The sequence below is a fragment of the Coregonus lavaretus genome (assembly GCF_964263955.1).
Source record: "Coregonus lavaretus genome assembly, chromosome: 17".
NCBI classification, from domain to species: domain Eukaryota; kingdom Metazoa; phylum Chordata; class Actinopteri; order Salmoniformes; family Salmonidae; genus Coregonus; species Coregonus lavaretus.
In genome coordinates this window covers 29,260,560-29,278,654 of record NC_140004.1, presented here as the reverse complement: position 1 = coordinate 29,278,654, position 18,095 = coordinate 29,260,560, and the positions used below count along the sequence as shown (strand labels likewise).

The window sequence follows — 18,095 nt, the reverse complement described above, 5'->3', positions numbered from 1 at the left end:
TTCACCAATCAGGGTCTTGATGGGCTTGGCAACAGTAAGAAGGCGTGATGTGGGGGATACACAGAAATGTTCCTGCAACGTTCCCATGAAACGTGTCTAGTATGTTAATATTTTAAATTCGGAGAACATGGCAACCGTATGTTTGGCATGAAGTTGATGGAATATTCTCCTAACCGTCAGAAAGCTGGACACTTGAATGTTCTTGCCACGTTCCCATGAAATGTGTCTAGAACATTAATATCTTATATTCTTAGAACACAGCAACCATGTTCTGTGTATGTTTGGTGGGACGTTGATGGAATATTCTCCTAACCCTCAGAAAACTGGACACAGGAATATTCTTGCAACGTTCCCATAGAACGTCTGTAGAACATTCATATTGAATATTCGGACAACATGGGTAAGTTCTGTTTGACATTAAAGGAATGGTCTCTTACTTAGAAACAGTCCTTGCGGGTCACTGGAACATTTCTATAAAAACGTTAGGTAATAACCTAATGAGACTCTTAAGGAAACGTTCTCTAAAGTCGTAGGAACGTTTGTTGTTAGTGGGGTTACTACTGTAGGTCTATCCCTAGGACTACTCACCACCACATTGATGCCATGGCCTGGACCAGCTGGGATGCAGCTGGCCTGAAAGGAAAACAGCAGGGTGACTTTGCAGCAGCCAAAAATATGTGTGTGAGTAAACATAAAATGTCAACTGCCTGCACGATGTTCAATTGTATCGACACATCAAACAAATCTCTCAGTCTCTTGTGTACAGCTATAAATCAAAATGTAATCCAAACAACAGGCCCACTTTCCATCTCCCACTCAGGTGATACAGTATGTGGGGCTGGTTTTGGTGATATGCATTCCTGTTATCATCCAGCAGCATGCACTGTAGTGATGACAAGTCACAAGACAAAAAGATTTTTCTTGACAGGTTCCCATGGTGAGCTTATACAGGGTAAAATCATTAAGATAAATAAATATAAATGTTGTTTACTTGCTACAGTATAACCTTCCATGTAAAATGCAATGCTAGGTCCGACTGATGATAAATATTGATGCATGCAAAACAGCTGTCTTCCTACGGTATCAACAATGGACATGTTTAGAATTGACCATAGCATCTTCTAATACATCATGTCAGATATTATAAAATAGATTGCTAACATTTTTACACCATCACTTGTGAAAATGTATGTTGTCATAAAATGTTACAATATTTTATTGAATATTGAATATTTTTTTCTCCCAGATTGACAGCTTTTGTGAGCCAATGCACTTTTGACAAATTTGTTCAATTTACCAGGGTGTGTCCAGACATTCCGGTAATTTTGGCTACAGACTGTAGTACAGTTGTCAAGTGGCAAAAAGGTTGGTACACATTTTGAGATGCAAGTCCTCCAAACGCCTGTAAACACAGCAAAAGTTGATGAAAATAAGGTTTGGCATTCTGAATTGTAAAGAATCATATTTCACTCCATATTTCACACGCAACGAAATAGCAAAGCTTGCTGAAATATGATTATCTCTCGGCTCCCGTTTTCCACCGGTGCATATTCTTGCAAGAAAAAGCAGTCACGCTTGCTGCTAGCTAATGATGCACCTGTTAGCATTCATTAGCTTTTGTTAAACATTATAAATTGCTATTGCAATATTGAGTTAACCTTTGATGTTGGTATAAAATGTCTGAGTAGTTTACGTTACTAGTCTAATGAATGTTAGGGAGAAAAAACACATGCAACTAGTTAGCCGGCTAGCTATCCCCGACTGGCCGCAACCGGTTGCTTTCTCGAGCGTCAATATTGCAACTTCTACCCTGACATGAATTGGCTTGGCGGCTGAGCCTTGCTGAGTGAACTCAAGTGGTGCGCCCTCTGCGTTGAGCACACTCAGCAAGTCGCCTGCTGTCTTTTGCCCCGTCATAATACATTTTCCATACCTGCTTTGATACTAGTAAAGTAGGTCTTTCATTATGAGAAAATACAAATTACATGCATATTAACATCTAGAGCATTCACATGGTTTAGCGAGTTTCCATATTTCCCTTTGCCTTTTCATTTGCAGCTGACAGTCATTGTATGTGAGAGAAGCTAGTCGGAATGGATCCAAACAAGACTCGGTTCTCAGGCCTCCCACATGCCTTGGCTGCAGCAGCAGGAGAAAGGACTTCTGTCAGATGAGCCAGCAACAGGAAGAGCCAGAGGTCTGCTGTTTGCAGCAGATGGGTCTGCGGGCTTAGGATGAGCCAGGGGTTTCACCAACCCTGGTGATACAATGCTAATGCAGTAAAAGAGAGGAGTGCCCTTCCCAGCGAGCGAGCCCTCCATTGGCTTCGCCAGGGGGATACTCATGCCCACATCAGAAGATGGTGGGCTTGGCCGCACAAGAGGGCTGCTTCTCTCGACAGCTGAGCCGACGTTAGGGGTGGCAAGAGGGGTGCCCCTCCAGGTCAACCTGTCACACAAGACTGGCCTGAAGAGATACCAAGTCTGCAGGCAGAAGAGGAAGTAGTAATCAAGCAAGTTTGTGTTGTGTTACTTCAGATTTGTAAAGTCTTTCTTCTAACTTCAACTCAGACTAGGGTTCAATGTGGTTTGCGCTTATGGGACTATTGAATTAGTTCCATTGCACTCAATACAAGCTCAATCAAGGGCAGATGACATACTTACATCTAGCAGACGCTCTTATCCAGAGCGACTTACAGGAGCAATTACGACAGCTTTTTCACCAAGTCCGCTCGGAGATTCGAACCAGCAACCTTTTGGTTACTGGCCCAACACTCTAGGATACCTGCCGCCCGCTCGAAATTGTTCAAATACCACCCAAGGCCAGGGGTTGTCTCTGGTGTCCATGTTCAGAGGCAGGGGAATGGAACCCTCAAAGACCTCCTGGCGCAGGGGTGCTCTGCCAGTGTGTGAGTAATAATGAGTTTATGAAAGACTAGGTTTATATTCCAAATGGCACCCCATTCCCAATGTAGTGCACTACTTCTGACCAGAGCCCAAAAGTAGTGCACTACATAGGGAATAGGGTGCCATTTGGGAGACAGCCTAGAGATGAAGGCATACTGGATCAAACTAACTGGGAAGATCACGTTTTCCACTCCATCTCTGAGTTTGAGTTCAAATTAGTGCTGAGTGATTAATCAAAATGTTGGTTAATTTTCTGATCTACATCAGTTCAATTATTTGAATTCCATTTCGTTCCGTTTTTTTCTGCGAGCTCAATGCGCACATTGCACAATTTCTCTAGAGAAATCAGATCCAGCCTGAACTGTGCGATGTAGTAGGGAGTTGTCATCAAATAAAACCAATGTAATATACACAACTGAAATATTTTAGTAAAGGAATGTGAATAAATGATGGTTAGTAAGTGATAAGCAGTAATGGGCAGTCACCACCATCATGGGAGTTTTATTAATTGTTTTATTCTGTGTTAGAGCATTCAACCAAAATAATCAAAACCGAAATTGAAAACGTTGATTATTTTTTAATAATCAATACCAAACCGAACTCCAAAAAGGCACTAATCGCTCAGCACTAGTTAAAATGACTAGGGTTAAGAATAATGGTTGGCCTTTACTTTGGAAAAAAGTCGGATATTAGAAATCTGTTAAATATTGATGCACTAAAGTTAAGCCATCTTTTGTATGCAATAAATAGATTTGCCTTATCCCACTTAGCATCTAAGTACTGAGCACTCCCCTAAAAATTTAACAGAGTCAAATAGTAATTTGAGCTTTAAAAGATTTAGGGAACTGGTACGCTTGCTTGATTTCCTTACGCACCAAATGAGGCCCCATGAAGGAGAAGAGGGATGAATCCACTGAATCCCCTGGTGTTTTTCTCTGGTGTTCTTTTTGGTGCAGAAAGGGGTGCTGTTGGAGATTTTGGAGCAGAGCTCAAACCACAGACAGGCCCTACTGGCGCAGTGGCAGTCGCCGGCCTGGGGGGAGATGGGTTCCCTGAGGACATGATGGGCAGAGGCAGCAGGTAGGAAGGAGAATGAGGTGATAAGCTCAAAACCTGCTGCTTAGCCTGGGGCAAAAGCAGGCCAGTTCCACCATGCTACTAAAGTCCTTTGCTTCTAGAATGCATAATTTATGCTGTGCATATACAGGAAATCCGCTCACATATCCTTATCCTTTTCATTATATGCCCATCTCATTATTTATTAATTATCCATTGTGTGTACAGGTGTGCCAAGCTTGTAATGTCATACCCAAGAAGACATGAAGCTGTAATCGCTGCCAAAGGTGCTTGAACAAAGTACTGAGTAAAGGGTCTGAATACTTATGTAAATGTGATATTTCATTTCTTTGTTTTTTATACATTTCTAGAAATTTCTAAAAACCTGTTTTTGCTTTGTCATTATTTGGGTATTATGTGTAGATTGAAAAAACAATTTAATCAATTTTAGAATAATGCTGTAACATAACAAAATGTGGAAAAGTCATGGTCTGAATACTTTCCGAATGCACATGCAAATAATGTAGCAGATATAGGATATGGTAGAAAGAGTATGTGGCCTTTTCTGTAGCCTACAGGCTGGAGATAAAATGTATGACAATGTAATGTGACAGACACTTTTTACATCATGCAGGATTCTCCGATCAATTAACCTAACCTAAATGGCGCCGAATCAAATAAAAAATGCACTGTCATGTTAACAAACACCTAGGGCTGACCCCATTTTTTCGACTGGTCGATTGTTTAGTCGATAGGCTATTGGTCGACTGAGATTTCTTTAGTCGAGCAGTACAAAAAATATGGTGTACAAGACACCTGTCTGATTCGCGCCTGTCTGAGTGGACTGGTCCATTGTGGAGGCCTGTCTGAGTGGACTGGTCCATTGTGGAGGCCTGTCTGAGTGGACTGGTCCATTGTGGAGGTCTGAGTGGACTGGTCCATTGTGGAGGCCGTGGGGATGGCACAGTCCGTCAGTCTAAAACGTGCTACTGAAATTGTATATGGTTATATTACATAAGAACAATGGTGCAACACTAATAAAAAGAATATTATTTTATTAAAAATGCACTTTCTCCCTTGTTGGATAGCGGAACCGCTGTACACGGTTCTGAAACACATCAGTGCGCTGTTGAATTGCTGCCTTTTCCTAGACCATGTTGCTATGTGCATAATAGCGTAATGGTGTTGAGAACAGCAGCAGAATGAGGAGATGAGAAAACAGCCCCTGCCTTATTGTCTAAGAAAATTAAGGAGAGAGGAAACACAAACTTAATCAATAGCCTAACGGTTAAATGTGCCTGGCTTTATACATCATCAATATATCTACAGAAATAAGACAGATCCTGCTTCTGTTGCCTGTTTGAGTGTTTGTTTAATAGCCTACTGTTTCCAAGAGCACCAAGCCTCACACAATGACATGAAGTAAACAAATATGGCACTTTTAATATCTTTGCTTTGCTGTGATAAAGGCTTTACACCTTTGTTCGTTAACAGCCTCTCTGGTATTATTTATAATTTATTTTGTGTTTACACTGTTCCAAATTGTCTTAAATTTTTTATTTATAATAATAATAATAATAACGCTCCTTCTTATTGTGGTTGTTGTTGTTGTTATTATTATTATAAGTAATGTAATTATCAGTAGTAGGCTTAGTATAGCAGCCTTGTATAACCACCATCGAGCTGTAGGCCTAAGAGCACATCCTTTTTAGTCTTAATACCGTAACATTCTTAGGCTTAATTTTCAATAGGCTACTGTATCAATCATTCATTCGTTCATGTCATCACACAGCATATGAGTCATTCATGATTTGAAATGCAATCAAGCATTTTAGTTTTAAATAAAATAAAGGGAGCCTTGAATAATTAGCTTAAACAACAAATAAACCATTCCATTTCGGAAATTACATTCACGAATGAATGCGACTGTTGAAATAAAGGCCTAACAAAAAAACGTTACAACAGACAGGTGTGCCAACAGAAAGGGCCATTCTCTGGTAGGCGTATACTTTATTTAGTGTTGTTTACATTGTTCCAAACGGTCAGAAAAATTATATTGTAATCTATACAGCACCTGTTTGGCACTCATAATATGCACGCAGGGCTTGCTCTTTACCTTCTTTTTCTTGATCTCCAGTGTGTTCAACAACTAGTCACATTTACAGTATGTTCTTGTGGACCTTCAATGTGGCATAACTTTTTTGGTACCCTTCCTCAGATCTGTGCCTCGACACAATCCTGTCTCTGAGTTTTACGGACAATTCCTTCGACCTCATTGCTTGTGGTTTGCTCTGACATGCACTGTCAACTGTGGGACCTAATATAGACAGGTGTGTGCCTTTCCAAATCATGTCCAATCAATTGAATTTACCACAGGTGGACTCCAATGAAGTTGTAGAAACATCTCAAGGATGATCAATGGAAACAGGATGCACCTGAGCTCAATTTCGAGTCTCATAGTAAAGGATCTGAATAAGGTATTACTGTTTTTCATTTTTTATAATTTTGCTAAAAAAATAAAACAGTTTTCGCTTTGTCATTATGGGGTATTGTATGTAGATTGATGAGGGAAAAAATCTATTTAATCAATTTTAGAATAAGGCTGTAACGTAACAAAATATGGAAAAAGTCAACATGTCTCAATACTTTCGGAATGCACTGTATATGCTGAAAGGCCAGGCGGTTCTAGTGTTAAATAGCCAAATTGATTAGTCAACAATTCGCACAAACTAATAGCAAAAAAATTAATAGCTAAACGCTAACGAGCGAAAACAAACAAACTAATTGCAAAGACAGGCAAATCCAGCTCATAAAGTTATACAAGCATAGCTAGTAGCTACCGAATGTCATTTTTGGTGAGTGGACATTTACAAGCGAAAGTGAATGAGAGAAATTGTGATGCATGCTTTTCTGAAGGAAGAGCAGCATGTGTACAGGAGCAGAGGGGAGAAGAACGGAAGAGAAAAAAAATGCTAGTAGGAAGAATAGGGAAAAAATGGCAGCTGTACAGATAACTCATCCAGAGCTCTTTGACTTCTGGCAGAAAGCCATTATAAGATATCTGATGGCAAACATTTAGTAATGAATTGCATACAAGTGTAACTTCATCACCTTATGTGCGCCACACAACAGAGACTCACAAATAGCAGATCCCCAAAACATGCTAACCTCGCACCATTACAACAACAGGGGAGGTTAGCATTTTGGGGGGTTATGATATTTATGCGTCTAACTTTCTCACTCATCATTATTCACGATTTATTCAGGATTATCCGTAATCATGGTAGCATCCCCACATTAATGTAGAAGTGCTTAGAAACATATTATATTCTTATTTACAATGTAAGTGTCTCCAAAATGACACAATAGATTATTTACCATTAATTTCTATTGGGCACAAAATAATCTGAAACACAACCAAAACAAATAGCAAATGCATCCAACAAATTTGTAGAGTCACAAGCTTGATGTAGTTATTGCGTGCTATGAATATGAGACCAAATACTTTACTTTTTACTATAATACACAGAAGTGAATTTGTCCCAATACTTTTGGTCCCCTAAAATGGTGGCACTATGTACAAAAAGTGCTGTAATTTCTAAACGGTTCTCCCAATATGGATGAAAATACCCTCAAATCCAAAGTGCTGGAGTACAGAGCCAAGACAACAACAAATGTGTCACTGTGCCAATACTTTTGGAGCTCATTATATTATGAATTGTGTGTTTTATGACTATGACTGTTAGACCTAGTCATTGAAAGGTTATTTTCTCTCCCTTTGCAGTGAACCATTGCCAAAGGAACAAAACTGCCCATAGGCTCAAACCACATCACCATTGGCTGCAGGAACAAGGCAGTCTATCAGTAGCATGTCACTTTCACATAAGTACATGTATTAGGAAAAAATAGTTACATTCAAAAGCAACATTCCTGTGAAAAATATCTGCTGTAGAAATAACATTTGCTCTGTTGAGGAGTATTTGAAAATGTTTTTTGGGACTACATGAGTTATGACTTCACTCAGATGAGCACCTCATTCCATAGAAACATTTCAGTAGCGCCAGCACATCTAAATTTAACTTATTATTCAATTTGTCCCACTTTTCAGTCCCAACGTGGAGTCGATGGGATTGCGATTTGGCATGATAAAGGACCATTGCCCCACCACGGGAGAGGTTGTTGCTTTTGACGGCTCAATTCTCTACCTCCATGTGAAGATGGAAGAGGTAGGTTACTTTTCAATGATGCCTCTGAAGTCTGGCCTACTGTATGTCTTGAGTATAGATGTGTATTAATTATGTGCAAATAATTGGCTTATACTTGGAAATACACTCAATGGGAACAGCTGCTTACGGAGGAGGTTGACATCAAGGTTCAGATGACACCCCATTCTGAGGTCCTGCCACTCCATTCTGACCTGTGCATCCCCTTTTACAACGTGGTGCTGAGGAGGTAACAGGGCCTTATTCATAAGGGCAAAATGCAGCATTCATTAGGGCATACCATAGCAAAACATTTTACAACGGAAAACAATGGATCTTATTGGACAAGTTCAGGTAGTCCCTTCCTGTTTTCAGTATGTTGTTTTCCATTTGGTCTCTAATAAAAATATACCCCAGTGCTGCAATATGAGCCGCTAATTGTCCACCACTAATTGACCTTGACTTGTTTTTGTAGTTTTTTTTAAAGGCCTATGGTCTACCTATGAGAGAAGTTCTCTGGGGGGAAACCAGACCTAAGTGCAGCCATGCTGTCAGTATTTAGCTAACCTCCCCTTTGTTCTCTACGTGGAGTCATCTATTGTCCTCGCTTGATAGCTTCAAGCAAAGACATTTGCTTTCTTGAGATGCCTCAGCTGTTTTACACACAAGTCCAGACGTCTTTTAAAACGGTCCATTTCCCCCTAAATCCTAAAAAGCCTTTTCACTGAATGGTGCGACAAGACATTATTGTTCTCTCCCTGTATGTTGTCAAGGTTAATGAGCATCCTGGGACTGAAGCTTGTGGGGCGGAATCTTTACGATCCAAAAAGCGCAGTCATACTTGGGAAACGTCGGTGAGTACAGTTAAAGTCGGAAGTTTACATACACTTAGGTTGGAGTCATTAAAACTGGTTTTCCACCACTCCACAAATGTCTTGTTAACAAACTATAGTTTTGGCAAGTCGCTTAGGACATCTACTTTGTGCATGACACAAGTAATTTTTCCAACAACTGGTTACAGTGTCACGATCGAGGTAAGGAGTAGACCAAGGCGCAGCGTGATGAACAAACATACTTTAATTAGTTAAAGCATCAAAATACAAAACAAAACACGACTCGTGACGTCCACGGTATCAATGACCGAACACGGAACAAAAACCCACAACCACAAAGGGAAAACATACAGTTTAAATATGGCTCCCAATCAGAGACAACCAGCCAACAGCTGACACTCGTTGCCTCTGATTGGGAGTCACTCAGGCAAACATAGAATACAACAAACTAGAATGAACACCAACATAGAAATACACACATAGAAATGAACACACCCTGGCTCAACATAATGAGTCCCAGAGCCAGGGTGTGACATACAGACAGATTATTTCACTTATAATTCACTGTATCACAATTCCAGTGGGTCAGAAGTGTACATACACTAAGTTGACTGTGCCTTTAAACAGCTTGGAAAATTCAGAAAATGATGTCATGGCTTTAGAAGCTTCTGATAGGCTAATTGACATCATTTGAGTCAATTGGAGGTGTTCCTGTGGATGTATTTCAAGGTCTACCTTCAAACTCAGTGACTCTTTGCTTGACATCATGGGAAAATCATTAGAAATCAGCCAAGACCTCATAAAAATCATTGTAGACCTCCACAAGTCTGGTTCATCCTTGGGAGCAATTTCCAAATGCCTGAAGGTACCACGTTCATCTGTACAAACAATAGTACGCAAGTATAAACACCATGGGACCACGCAGCCGTCATACCGCTCAGGAAGGAGATGCGTTCTGTCTCCGAGAGATGAACGTATTTTGGTGCGGAAAGTGCAAATCAATCCCAGAACAACAGCAAAGGACCTTGTGAAGATGCTGGAGGAAACAGGTACAAAAGTATCTATATCCACAGTAAAACGAGTCCTATATCGACATAACCTGAAAGGCCGCTCAGCAAGGAAGAAGACACTGCTCCAAAACCGCCATAAAAAAGCCAGACTACGGTTTGCAACTGCACATGGGGACAAAGATCGTGCTTTTTGGAGAAATGTCCTCTGGTCTGATGAAACAAAAATAGAACTGTTTGGCCATAATGACCATCGTTATGTTTGGAGGAAAAAGGGCGAGGCTTGCCAACCGAAGAACACCATCCCAACCGTGAAGCACGGGGGTGGCAGCATCATGCTGTGGGGGTGCTTTGCTGCAGGAAGGACTGTGCACTTCACAAAATAAATGGCATCATGAGGAAGGAAAATGATGTGGATATATTGAAGCAACATCTCAAGACATCAGTCAGGAAGTTAAAGCTTGGTCGCAAATGGGTCTTCCAAATGGACAATGACCCCAAGCATACTCCCATGCTGTGGCAAAATGGCTTAAGGACAACAAAGTCAAGGTATTGGAATGGCCATCACAAAGCCCTGACCTCAATCCTATAGAACATTTGTGGGCAGAACTGAAAAAGCGTTTGCAAGCAAGGAGGCCTTCAAACCTGACTCAGTTACACAAGCTCTGTCAGGAGGAATGGGCCAAATTCACCCAACTTATTGTGGGAAGCTTGTGGAAGGCTACCCGAAACATTTGACCCAAGTTAAACAATTTAAAGGCAATGCTACCAAATACTAATTGAGTGTATGTCAACTTCTGACCCACTGGGAATGTGATATAATAATTCTCTCTACAATTATTCTGACATTTCACATTCTTAAAATAAAGTGGTAATCCTAACTGACCTAAGACAGGGAATTTTTACTAGGATTAAATGTCAGGAATTGTGAAAAACTGAGTTTAAATGTATTTGGCTAAAGTGTATGTAAACTTCCGACTTCAACTGTAATTAGATTTGTCCTCAAACTGAGAAATTATACTCCAACTGAAATCTCAATGATAATAGCAGCTGACTCAAGCCCCTTGGTTTCCATCTTCATATTCTAGGCTGCAGGTGTGGCCAGGTTACTCAACATGCATAAAGCACACTGACGGAGGCCTGTACCTCCAGGTGGATGTGTCCCACAAAGTGCTGTGAAACGAGTCCATCCTTGACTGCATGTGAGTTCATTTCAGTGCACCTGTATCACCCTAACCACTTAGAAGAATGGTTACATTACGTCACTGACTAACTTGTGTGATACTCTAAAATATGCATGATAAATCCGTTCTCTTGCTAGATATTTTAAGGTGTACACTGAGTGTACAAAACATTAATGAAACCTACTCTTTCCATGACATAAACTGACCAGGTGAATCCAGGTGAAAGCTATGATCCCTTATTGATGTCACCTGTTAAATCCACTTCAATCAGTGTAGATGAAGGGGGACAGGTTAAAGAAGGATTTTTAAGCCTTGAGACATGGATTGTGTCCTTGTCCAATTCAGAGGGTAAATCGGTAAGACAAAAGATTTAAGTGCCTTTGAACGTGGTATGGTAGTACGTGCCAGGCGCACCGGTTTGTGTCAAGAACTGCAATGCTGCTGGGTTTTTCACACTCAACAGTTTTCCATGTGTATCAAGAATGGTCCACGACCCAAAGGACATCCAGCCAACTTGACACAACTGTGGGGTGCTAGTCAATATCAGGAAGGTGTTCCTAATGTTTGATATACTCAGTGTATATACACATGGTGTGTATATCCACATGGTGCACTGTCTACTGTAGTTCATACCAATTTAAACAGGCCTTTTTTTGCCATAATGATATTTACAAATAGCATTTTCACTGATACACCCATATATATTTCAACACACATCAGCAAGCTCTCACAGAAAGTGCATCAGCCTGCTCATAGAGATTTGGATACGGTGTATGCCTCAACCACTTCAAAACTACCTCAGGGACTAGTCTTGGTCACTAAAGGGCCATTTGCTGGGAAACAAATGGGCTGACTTGCAGGGCCGTGAGTGGTAACCTTTGTCCTTTTGACCCCTCTGCCTCCCACGAACATGATCTACCAGCAAAGCAAGGAAAGCTTCCGGGATGAGTGCACCAAAGCGCTGATCGGCAGCATTGTCATCACCCGCTACAACAACCGCACCTACTGCATAGATGACATTGAGTGGGGCAAGTCCCCCAAAGACTCCTTCACCATGGCCGACGGCTCCACGACCACCTTCATCAAGTATTACAGGTAAGGCCTGGTCTGAAGTCGGCCATTCATTCAATGTCAAGCAGGCAACTATACTATGTTTTTGAACAGAGAAGTGTGTGTTGTTCAAGTGCATTTCCTATGTGTTTATTATACCTTTTTTCCTGTAAAATGAACAGCAAAAACTACGGCATCACCATAAAAGATATGGCCCAACCCATGCTTATCCATCGACCCAAAGAGAGGTCCAAGCAAGGGGGAAAGATAAAAATATTCCTATGGACTCATTAGCTGAAGCTATGAAATGTAGCATTATCTTGAAATAGTTATATTTTTGTACTTATTTATTCATACTCATCTCAAAATATGATCTTGTCTATCCTCACACAACCAACAACCCTGAAACAAAATACTTGTCTGTATCCTTGACACAGAAGGCCACCTTGTGGCGCTAGTCAGTATTGAGATTAATCTCAACATACTCTGTTTTCATAGCTCTTTATGTTGTTCTACTATAACACATAATCCTTTCGAGTTTTTATTGTGTAGTTGGAGACATTTTTCTCCATAGAGATACAATATGCAATACGTTCTATTTCATTTTGTGTGTCTTCCAGCAAATCAGGCCCGGCGCCACGAGGGTGCAATGCCCCCTTAGTTTGAATATTGTGCCCCCTCAGTTTTGTATCCCTAATCTGTCCCCTCCGTCATGCCCAACCCATTTGTTGTGTATGCTTCATTCATGCAACTCCCTTGCACGCATCATATATACATCATACACGTTTTACCAGTTGAAAAAAAAAAAATTTTGATTGGGTCAATTTGACTGTTTAGGTTTACTTTAAAAGTTATGTAGTACGGAAAAAAAATGTTTCACCGCGCAGCTGGATGGAATTGAGCTAATGTTAACAGTTAGGTAGGTAGCTGATAGCATGATGGATATTAGAATGTGGCTTCACCAGGGCACAACCGCAGCATCGGATCAAAGGGTAGGGGAGGGGGAGAAGCCTGCCACAGAGGCCAAGGCCGCTTAGACTACGCTAATCACCGAGGACAAGGCCGCCGAGCCTAGCAGCAAAGGCACCTGCGCAACCGTCTTGCTGCCTGGTGACATAGGAGGTAACCAACCCGCGGAGGGGCCTGCAGCCGCCAAGACCGAATCTAGCAGCAGCACCGCCAGGATATTACAAGCACCGACACCTCCGTTAGTGCCTGACGACCTCGGTGATGAGGAGCCAACCCAGGTTTGTCTAGGGAAATACCCAACCAGCCTGTACTGTGGGAGAAAACGTGCATTTTGTAGCGTGTGGTTCAAAGGCAGAGAGTGTCTGGAATATTCCTGCAAGGCAAATGCAGCTTTCTGCTATCCTTGTCGAAAATGTAACATTGGCTCCATGCTAACGCCGATAAGGCATTCACCCAAACTGGATATAATAACTAGCGACCTGCCATTGATAGCAACAAGGGACTGGGGAGGCACGTATCAAGCAAATAACATTTGAAATGCATGGTACTTTGGACAGAAAGACAAGCAAGGAATGCACAGGGAGCGGAGATTTCAACACTTGTGAATTCTGCACAGCTTGCAATAAATCATATGTATTTGTCATCGATTGTGAACATTGTGGCATTTCTTGCTGTCAATGAGCTTCCTCTTAGGGGAACTTTGGATGCGATGGATGCAAGAGGGGAGGGGCGCGGTGGACTATTCCTGGCGATGTTAGATTATAAGATCAGGAAAGACAAGCAACTTGCTAGTGCCTTAAGCACAATTCTCCGCAATGCCACATACACATCTCATGCCATCCAGAACGAAATAATTGGGCTCATGAGTGAGGTAGTCACAGAGGAAATTGTAAAGGAAGTAGGTGATTCATGGTACACATTTAAAGTGGATGGGACTAAAGACCTAACGGGGTGCGAGAACATTTCAATTGTACTCCATTGTGTGGGCGAAAACAATCGTGTTTGTGAGCGGCTACTGTCAATGGCAATGAGTAAAGAATGTGATGCTTTATCGCTGACTAACTTGGTCCTTTCAGAGCTAACAAATCTTGGCCTTAGTACCGAGAAGATTCTTAGTCAATGTTATGATGGGGCCAGTATGATGTCTGGTAAACAAGGGGGCATGCAAAGGGTAGTGCAGGACAAGCTGAATCGGGAAGTGCCTTATGGGCATTGCTTTAACCACCAGCTGCATTTAGTCATAGTGCACGCTATGTCCTCTGAGGGTGCATTGGATGACTTTTTTAATGTGTGTAATTCCCTTTACAAGTTTCTCAGGAACCCAACTGTGGCTGCACAATATACGGGAGAGAAACTGAAACGGCTGCTTGAGCAGCGATGGACTGGTCATCTAGCCACGGTGAGTGTCATTATAAAATCTCTGGACAGCATCATCCACCTGCTCAGAGAAATCGAGAGTAACGGCACCTAAGGTACAGAGGTGCGACTTGAGGCTGTGGGCCTATTGAAAGCTGTTTCCGAGCCGAGCTTCAGATTCATTGCCTTCATGGTCCATAAAGTCCTCAGCCTGCTCGACCCCCCCACCCCCCCCTAACAAGTTACTTCAGGCTGAAGCAACAGATCTGTACACTGGCATCTGAGTCGTCCGCAGTGCCCACAATTGCATGAAAAAACTGCAACGTGACAGTGAGTTTGAGTTATTGGAGAAATACAAGCACACGGACACCCCTGCTCCAAGCAAACAGCAAAGAGTAGTGAGTAGTAATCTGAAAGAATATGTGGTCGAAACAACAATGGGCCAGCAAGAAGAGGATAATGAGAGGGAGTGCAAAATACTTTTCAGCATTCTGGATGCTGTACTGGGAGAAATGTCAGCAAGATTTAACGAACGAAACCGACAACTTGTTGAGGCCCTGTGTGCCTTGCACCCAAAGAATGAAACATTTATGGATGTGGAAAAGGTGAAACCACTGCTGGACTTAATCTCATGAGACTTTGGGGAAGTTGAGTTTACTGTCGCACGCCAGTTTCTACAGACTGAAATTGCCCGATCTGGAGAAGAAAAATGGACTATGCAGAGCATTTTGGATAGATACTCCGGGCCTCTAACAGCAATGCCTACTGTGATAATGGCATTGAAGCTGGGATTAACATTTGGAGCATCCACGGCAACTTGCGAGAACTCTTTTTCAACATTGAAAAACGTATTCAGTGAGCACAGATGGAGCATGTTGCACAGGAGGAAAGCGCAGCTGATTCAACTGGCATTTGAGAGGGATCTTACAAGCAAATTCCGTGGGGAGTGGAATGAGAGACTGCTGAGGAGGTTCAACACAGCATCAAGGCGCCTACAACTCTTTTGAATCTGGGTAAGAACAGGCAGCCTGGCTGGGCTTGTATTATTTTGTTATTTGCTAGCTTTTGGAAATGCGTGGCAAATGTCAGAAATAGGCATAGACGTGATTTTCTTTATTGGAGTTGCTGCCAAGTCTACTGCTTGATTTCTGTGATGTGATTGGATTGGAACTGTTTGGTTTATAATATAATCAGATTGTTTTTAATGTTGTTTTATATGGTAGAAGAGGTGCATTGCATTACATTGATGAGGGTGGGCAGACATTGACCAATGGTTGAGTAACGATGTAGCTATAGTGTTGCCATAAACAACTAATTGCTATGGAATACTAATTTCTCTGTTATCATACGCAGGTAGCTGCGTCCAAGCTGCATTGTACCGATTAGTCGTGGTAGTGCATTGTACATTATTGTTTGCTTTCTGCGATTGGAGATGCATTGTATTGGCATGAGGAAGTGTTATTACGGTAATTAGCAACTGTTTTGCATTGGATTGATGGGTATTGTGCATGTAGCTGTGTAGCTACATGCACAATAGGGAAATACCCAACCAGCCTGTACTGTGGGAGACCATGTGTTCTCGCATACCCCGAGAGCATCTGGTCAGCGGGGTGGTGGCACAGGAATCCTCATCTCTCCCAAGTGGACATTCTCTCTTTTTCCCCTGACCCATCTGTCTATCTCCTCATTTGAATTCCATGCTGTCACAGTCACTAGCCCATTCAAGCTTAACATCCTTGTCATTTATCGCCCTCCAGGTTCCCTTGGAGAGTTCATCAATGAGCTTGACGCCTTGATAAGTTCCTTTCCTGAGGATGGCTCACCCCTCACAGTTCTGGGTGATTTCAACCTCCCTACGTCTACCTTTGACTCATTTCTCTCTGCCTCCTTCTTTCCACTCCTCTCCTCTTTTGACCTCACCCTCTCACCGTCCCCCCCTACTCACAAGGCAGGCAATACGCTTGACCTCATCTTTACTATATGCTGTTCTTCTGCTAATCTCACTGCAACTCCCCTCCATGTCTTCGACCACTACTTTGTATCCTTTTCTCTTTCGCTCTCCTCCAACACTACTCACTCTGCCCCTACACAGATGGTAATGCGCCGTCGCAACCTTCGCTTTCTCTCTCCTGCTACTCTCTCCTCTTCCATCCTATCATCTCTTCCCTCTGCTCAATCCTTCTCCCTCCAATCTCCTGATTCTGCCTCCTCAACCCTCCTCTCCTCCCTTTCTGCATCCTTTGACTCTCTATGTCCCCTATCCTCCCGGCCGGCTCGGTCCTCCCCTCCTGCTCCGTGGCTTGACGACTCATTGCGAGCTCACAGAACAGGGCTCCAGGCAGCCGAGCGGAAATGGAGGAAAACTAGACTCCCTGCGGACCTGGCATCTTTTCATCCCTCCTCTCTACATTTTCTTCATCTATTTCTGCTGCTAAAGCCACTTTCTACCACTCTAAATTCCAAGCATCTGCCTCTAACCCTAGGAAGCTCTTTGCCATCTTCTCCTCCCTGCTGAATCCTCCTCCCCCTCCCCCCTCCTCCCTCTCTGTGGATGACTTCGTCAACCATTTTGAAAAGAAGGTTGACGACATCCGATCCTCGTTTGTTAAGTCAAATGACATTGCTGGTCCTTTTCACACTGCCCTACCCTATGCTTTGACTTCTTTCTCCCCTCTCTCTCCAGATGAAATCTTGTGACTTGTGACGGCCAGCCGCCCAACAACATGCCCGCTTGACCCTATCCCCTCCTCTCTTCTCCAGACCATCTCCGGTGACCTTCTCCCTTACCTCACCTCGCTCATCAACTTATCCTTGACCACTGGCTATGTCCCTTCCGTCTTCAAGAGAGCGAGAGTTGCACCCCTTCTCAAAAAACCAACACTCGATCGTTCCGATGTCAACAACTACAGACCAGTATCCCTTCTTTCTTTTCTCTCCAAAACTCTTGAGCGTGCCGTCTTTAGCCAACTCTCTTGCTAACTCTCTCAGAATGACCTTCTTGATCCAAACCAGTCAGGCTTCTCTGTGTCACGGAGGCTCTCCGCACTGCTAAAGCTAACTCTCTCTCCTCTGCTCTTGTCCTTCTAGACCTGTCTGCTGCCTTTGATACTGTGAACCATCAGATCCTCCTCTCCACCCTCTCCGAGTTGGGCATCTCCGGCGCGGCTCACTCTTGGATTGCGTCCTACCTGACCGGTCGCTCCTACCAAGTGGTGTGGCGAGAATCTGTCTCCGCACCACGTGCTCTCACCACTGGTGTCCCCCAGGGCTCAGTTCTAGGCCCTCTCCTATTCTCGCTATACACCAAGTCACTTGGCTCTGTCATATCCTCACATGGCCTCTCCTATCATTGCTACGCAGACGACACACAACTAATCTTCTCCTTTCCCCCTTCTGATAACCAGGTAGCGAATCACATCTCTGCATGTCTGGCAGACATATCAGTGTGGATGACGGATCACCACCTCATGCTGAACCTCGGCAAGACGGAGCTGCTCTTCCTCCCGGGGAAGGACTGCCCGTTCCATGATCT

General features: G+C 42.8%; 1 pseudogene across 1 annotated transcript in view; it reads left to right on the top strand.

The window, feature by feature from the left end:
- Positions 1–396: 396 nt before the first annotated feature.
- LOC311144366 (piwi-like protein 2) overlaps positions 397–18,095 on the top strand; it is a 35,862-nt pseudogene continuing 18,163 nt past the window's right edge. Inside the window, exons 1-8 of the transcript in view lie at positions 397–400; positions 7,763–7,844; positions 8,071–8,188; positions 8,308–8,414; positions 8,938–9,018; positions 11,093–11,206; positions 12,095–12,283; positions 12,421–12,505. The product of the transcript in view is annotated as a piwi-like protein 2 (transcript). The remainder of the gene's footprint in view (positions 401–7,762; positions 7,845–8,070; positions 8,189–8,307; positions 8,415–8,937; positions 9,019–11,092; positions 11,207–12,094; positions 12,284–12,420; positions 12,506–18,095) is intronic.